Source organism: Miscanthus floridulus, chromosome 7, assembly GCF_019320115.1.
Source record: "Miscanthus floridulus cultivar M001 chromosome 7, ASM1932011v1, whole genome shotgun sequence".
Lineage (NCBI taxonomy): Eukaryota > Viridiplantae > Streptophyta > Magnoliopsida > Poales > Poaceae > Miscanthus > Miscanthus floridulus.
Genome location: NC_089586.1, coordinates 30,248,240 through 30,255,118, shown reverse-complemented (window position 1 = coordinate 30,255,118; position 6,879 = coordinate 30,248,240).

The window sequence follows — 6,879 nt, the reverse complement described above, 5'->3', positions numbered from 1 at the left end:
GTCGGGCTGCTATTTGTGCAACCCAGACTAGTCCGTAGTCATACTACACTAGTCCAGTGTGAGAGAGTGCTGCTGTGCATGGTCAGGTTTTGGCTAGCCAGGTCTGATAGGTCACCTAGACTAGTCTGGTATTTTCAACCTTGGAGTTTTGATCTCATTTTTGGTGGAGACCTTCTAAAATGATCTTGATCTCCACGAAGGGAAATCCATAGATTCGAACCATAATGTGATAGTCCTAGATGATCATTCCATCACATTATCGAATAATAGTCGATATCACAAGTCATACATCGAATACCTATCTTATAGAGTACAATAGAAAGGTTTACTCATTATTACATTGCCACTTGGCGGAATCACTTAGAGCACACAACATCCAGAACAACATCAGGTAGAATGGTAGCAAGGGCAGACTTCATCTTCCTCAACCAAACTTGAGCGAAGGACAAGACCTCTAATCCTCCCAGTCGTCTCCCTAGAAGTCATACTCAGACTCGGGACCTGCTAAATAATTATCAGTATGATTTGTACTAGCCACTGGCTCCCACCCTATGCTTTGCGTTTGCTTTGTGGTAAATGGAATGCAAGGGTAGAGCAAAAGACCAATTTATGGTTGTAGTTTCCTATGCAGGTGTAATCAAGTTTATAGTAATTTATCAAGTTTTAATCCATCTCATCCACACATTCTCCCATCCCATCACACACATCTCACCACACTCTCACTCTCTAAGTGACAAGGACAACTCCCTCTTATGCCTTGCCTCAATGGCCAAAGCCAGAAACCAACAACATCTCGATGGAAAGAAGAAGAAAGGACTCCTCTCACTAATCAAGGTGTAGGTCATAGGAATGTCCAAATACATGGACACGACTATATGTATAGATCGATCAACTCTACAGAGCGTGTACACCTAGAACCACAAGATCACCATCATCGACACTGATCATTGTCTAGGTTAATGTCGGGGTGCCTTCCAACTAGTGCAATACCACCCTACCACTTAGCCCTGGGCCACCCAGAGTCCACTGGTATGCTGAGACTGTGAGACATAGTACTAGGCCTGAAGAGTCACTATGCTGTCTTAGGAGGGTGTGAGCCATATGCCCGTACCTCCCTACACTATCTGCTATCAACCTAGTAGTAGTGACACCACCCTAGCCCATTCAAGGACGAGTGGTGTGTAGGAAGGGTCCTATGATCCTATTCTCTCGACATACCAGTCCTTAGGGGGACCAGACAAGACATCGTCTCAAGTGGGAATAACCAACATCACATGCTTCAATAGCACCCTCCATCCCGGGGACTTGACCCATGAAGAGTTGCCTCCCTAGGACATACTCCTCTCATATGTACCCCACCATAGGTACCCCTCACATAGGGGATGCCTAGGTCACACCCCTTAGCAAGACTCATCCAAAGACTCATCATAGAATCCTATCCAGTCGGCTCAACCCTCATCACACACCCAAGATGCACGCCATGATCTCTACAAGTTTTTACCACATTATCGGTACTGAGTGCCATTGCCACTCACAAATAATCCTCCCCCAAGCATCACATCATAGATATAATGCATAGTAGAAGTAAGTAGTAAGTAGTAAGCGAGCATCTAGCCTATCAGTGGGTGTGCAGGGGTAAAAGTTGTGTCAAGGTAATGGCTTCAAGAAATTCTATCATGCAACCTAACACAGTTCATTTGCATAAAATAAAGCACTAGCAGCTATATTGAAGCATGTCTAATGGGATTCTATGAGGTTGGGTGGGACATGGCACCTATGCTCAGATCATCTCCAAGCTCCTCAGTGTAGTCAAGGTCGGCCTTCTCAGTTTGTAGATCCTTCGGATCTATTAAACAAGACATATAGCCATGATAAGCGACCCCTATAGATAATCACAAAAAAGAAATGGAAAACCAAAAGATCCAAATGCACTCAAACATAAGCCTATGATGTAGAGCTTAATTTTAGAAAAATTGGACATGGTTTCATATTTTTCTGAGGTTGGATGAATTTTCTAAGTTTAAACTATTTTCTAAAAAAGAAAAAGGACAGATTAATCCTAAGCTTGACATGTGGCACAATCTAATTGGTGCATGGCTTGGCTGAGGCTGACAGGTGGGATCGGTCTTCAGTCAATGGTCAACGATCAACGTTGGTCAGGCTCAGACTGGGCCTGGCAGGCTGGGTTGGGCCGGTCTGCACCGGGCTGGCCCAGACACATGTTGGGTAGGTAGGCTACCATGTGGCACTGCTGGGTTCCTATTTGGGCCTTAGCCTACGACCTTGGCTCATGGTTCAAGATGGCAACGGGGCTATCACCATCAGGTTTTGCCCGAATGTTCTAATCCTTGACAAAGAAAAATTGCCCCACTCCCCATCCCCGTCCCTGCTCTTGGGGACCAAATTTCCCCATCCCCATCCCCGATAGGAGAATACACATCTGATGGGTTCCGCATCCTCGATAATCCCCTGGCGTCTCCCTTGAACACATCCTCTATGGCTCCGCCATCACCTGGTCCACCCTTAGGGCAGAGCGCGCGGTCATGGCTCGTGAGCACCACGGCCATCACGACATCATCGGTGCCCATCCACCAGAACATGGCTACACCATCATGGCTTGTGCTTGGTGGACTAGTGTAGGTGGATAATAGAGGGAGCAAGACAAGAGGAGATTAGACTTCAGAGGGATACAGGAGCTCAAACTTTGGAGGGATACGGGAGTTCGGACCTCCTGGGGAGGGATACAAGAGGAGTGGAGGAGGACCGATGGAGGCGGTGGCTCAGTTAGAAGCCTAGGAGCAGCAGTGGATCCTTAGGGTTACAAGCGCTATTGCTTTTATATGGGAGGGATACTGGGCTAGTTTTGTTTGTTGTGCCAGGCTAAAGGATGTTTGACATGCATCGCTTTGCTTCCAATTGGGGCCCTAATGGGGAACGAGGATGGGGAGGCCTAGAATGTTTCCATCCTCGCTTCACCCAATGGGGAGTCTTTTTGCCCGTGAAGTCCCTACGGGGACCAAAATCTTCCCATTCTCATCCCCTAATGGATGAAATCCCCATCGGGTATCAGGTATCGGGGCCCCATTGCCATCTTGACTCATGGTGGACAGCAGGGCATGGGTCTATGGACCGCAGGTAGGATCCAGCGTGGATCGTGTCCACTCCTCCTCCTCTTTCTCTAGCCATAGTGGACTGCACGCATGGGATGACACCTCAACAGGGCGCATACACCGCATGACTCACTAGCACAAAGGCCCACCGGCAGTTCTCTATAGCTGCTCGGCAGGGCCTCTATGGCCTCCTAGGGCTCCTCTACATCTAGGCGAGCATGGTAGGGGTGCAAAGGTGGTGTCTTGGCCTCCAGTGAGGCCGATAGCGTTGTTCGGTGATGAGGCAGTTATGGCTTCCTCGAGCGTCCCTAATACTCTAGCAAGGGAGGCTGAAGGTAAATGTCACGGTTTATGGCTCATCGATGCCAGCCAAGGTGGTGGTAGACCTAGATGTCATGGCGGCTTTGGTGATGCAGTCATCCAGGGCCCAAGGTGGCTCCTTTCCACTTGATTGAGGTCACAGGAAGCTAACAAAGGCGTCACTGGTGAATAAACTTCATGGTGGAGTCTACTTAGCTTCTGGGGTTCTTTCCCCTTCTCCATCTAGCGTAGGGTGCATCTCTCGGTGAGGTGAAGCTCGTTGGGGAAGTTTTCCTACCTCTACTAGCTCATGGTGGCTAGAACAGGGCTACGCAATGGTAGGGTCTGGCCATGGTGAGCGTGCAGGTGCAACATGAGGGCACCAGCATTCCTGAGCCTATGTGGCTCGGCTTCGCTGCGCAGGGGCTCGTGCGAGTGTGCGTGTGCATGATGTGCCTCATGATGGCCAAAAGGCACTGCCTTGCGCTTCCTAGGTGGGGAAACCTCATCGGTGGCCATGGCAGGTGCATGCGGTGACAAGCATGGGCGACGACGAGGCTCACCATGGTGGCGAGGAAATAAAGTTGGTGGTGTAGTGTTGAGTCGTGGCAGCGGTGAGTTGAAGCAGTGTCGTGTCAAACCACGATGGTGATGAAGACAATCGGGGCATCATCCTCGTCTCTAGTGACCATGGATAGCTCTGGCGGGCTCGGTCCTCCTCTCCCTTTCTTCTCCCTCCCCCTCCTCTTCTCTGGCTTAGCGTAGAGCGTGTGATGCCACCAGGTGGCGGCAGGGTGGTCTAGAGGTGCTAGGGTGCCGAGGCTTGGCTTTTATAGCCAAGCGTGGCCATGGCTAGGCTATGGATGGCAGGGAGAGATAGGAGGGGTACATGTTGGGTGGATAGGGGCTGTAGGTTAGTGTTTTGGCTCGACGTGGTATCACGGGTAGTTTGGTGCTCCCCAATCCGGACTCGGCGGTTAAGGGGAAGGATGGGGTGCTGTCAGCACCATAGGGCCACGATGGTGATGTCAACATAGCGTGGTGCTAGCTGGGGAGGGCTGGTGAGCCACGAATCGCGGACGTGGCATCCATCCATTCACGGGTGGCCAGCGGATTGGGCACGGACGGCTGGGAGTGAGCGGGGGCCGCCTAGGATTCCCTCCTAGCGCTGATGCTCTGCTTTGCAAAAGCAGAGGAGAGCGCAGGGGTTGGTGCTAATAGGTGGGATCCACTAGGCCCATTGTCAGCAATGGCGTGAGAGGGAGGTAGGGCATGGGCGAGGCGATGGGTCGGCTACGCTACGGCTTGCTTCGCGCGGGTGTGGGCGCTTAAAAGGTCCTTGTTTGGTTTTGGTAATTGAGTGACAACCTAGGTGGACTAATTGTGTTTATGTGAGATACACAGGTAATTAGTCCACAGGTACATGTGTGTGAGCAACATACGCCATGAAGGTGAAAATGGCTTGGAGATGTTGGAAAGCTCACACATGTGATGATGAAGGAGCTCATTGCACATGAGACATGACATTGAGTCATGTGATCAAGGTGGAGAAGATCAAGACAAGACTTGGCTTGATGGACTAGTTGCAAGCGTGAAGGGCAAGTCAAAGGCTTTGGAGTGATGGACCGCGTGGCGGTAAAGCTTGAGCAAGATTTGGCGCCAATGGACGATGGCAATGGTGAAGAGCAAGTAAAGTCAAGATCAATGAACCAATATGATCATGTGATGATATGAAGTGGATCATATCATTGTTGATCGTGTTGGTGCATGTGTTGCATCGACGTTGGAGGAGATGGAATGGAATGCGCAAGGCAAAGGTATAACCTAGGGCATTTCATTTCATTGGTCATAGGTGTGTAGAGAAGATTATGACCGGGTTTAGGATAGATGGCCATACTATCAAGAGGAGCAAACTTGTTTGCATATCGGTCATCTAGTGCCACTCGAGTGATCTAACTTTGCATCGTCGATAGGATCGAGTGGCATGGCAAGTTGAGTGGCAACATCCTTTGGGAAATGATTGTGAAAAGCTAACACACATGCACATGGTAGTGTACACTTGGTGGTGTTGGTACATTTACAAAGGAGATGGGGTTGGAGTTGATGTGGATCAACTTGGTGAAGAAACTCTACCGACGGAGTGTCCACCCGTAGAGTGCGGACAGTCTGACGGTGCCACCGGCGCCCTACACAGAAAAGACAGTGTCTCACTGGGCGCACTGGATGCTGGCACTGGAAGTGACCGGACGCTGGCTGGGCGCGTCCGGTCAGGCTGATGCATGGTGACATAGGAGCTGAAGTGTGACTGGATGCTGGGCTGTGTCCGATCACGTGTGACCGGATGCATCCGGTCAAGGTCGGTACCTTAATGTAAATGACCGGACGCTGAGGTCTAGCATCCGGTCAGTTGAAGCTGCTGCGTCTAGTCAGAAGATGACCATTGAGATCAGAAGAATGCCGTTGAACGCAGGTGACATGTGGCTATCATCGGACGACCAGACGCTGAGGACCAGCATCCGGTCAACACGACCGGAGCGTCCGGTCAACACGACCGGAGCGTCCGGTCGACCCGATAGTTGCCCAGTAAAGGGGTAACGGCTAGTTTAGCCCTCGGGGCTATAAATAGAAGTGGCCTTCGGCCATGGCTATAGCTGAGCACCTTGGGGGACTTTGTGTCGATGCTTGAGAGTGCTTGGGTGCCCTCCATCTCACACATACTTGATAGTGATCATCTGATTGTGTGAGTGAGCGATTCTAGTGCGATTGCATTGTGAGGTTGCATCGAGTGGCACTAGGTGATCGAGTTGCAAGCCGGTGGTGCTTGTTACTCTTGGAGGTTGCCACCTCCTAGATAGCTTGATGGTGGTCTCCGTCGAAGCCCGCAAGAAGTTTGTGCGGAGCTCCGGAGAAGAGCTTGTGAGGGGCATTGTGCTCGACCCATGGGAGTCACGAAGAGCAACTTTAGTAAAGTGTGTCATTGAGCTACCCTCACTCAAGGGGTAGGTTCTTGTGGCGCCCGGCGTGCGGGCTTAGCGGGTGATGCTAATTAGTCGCTGAACCACCAAGTGAGCGGTCGACACAACAGGGACTAGCGTGTTGGCAAACACGTGAACCTCGGGAGAAAAATCATCGTGTCAACCTTGTTCTTCCCATTGGTTTGCAGCCCTATTACACAAGCTTGCAATTACTTTTATACATATTAAGCTTGTGTAGTTGCTCTTGTAATTAGATAGCTTGTGTAGCTTGCTAATTATCTTCTTGCTTGTGTAGCATAGAAGTAGCTCCCTTGCGTGGCTAATTTGGTTTGTGTAACCTTGTTAGTCACATTACTTAGTTTGTGTAGCTAAGTATTTGTGCTCTCTAATTTGGCATTGGTTGCCTTGTTATTGAGCATTGCTAGTAAGCTTAGTTGGCTTTGTGCTTTTGCTTACTAGCATGTGTAGGAGCTCCCTTGTTGCTTAAAGTACTA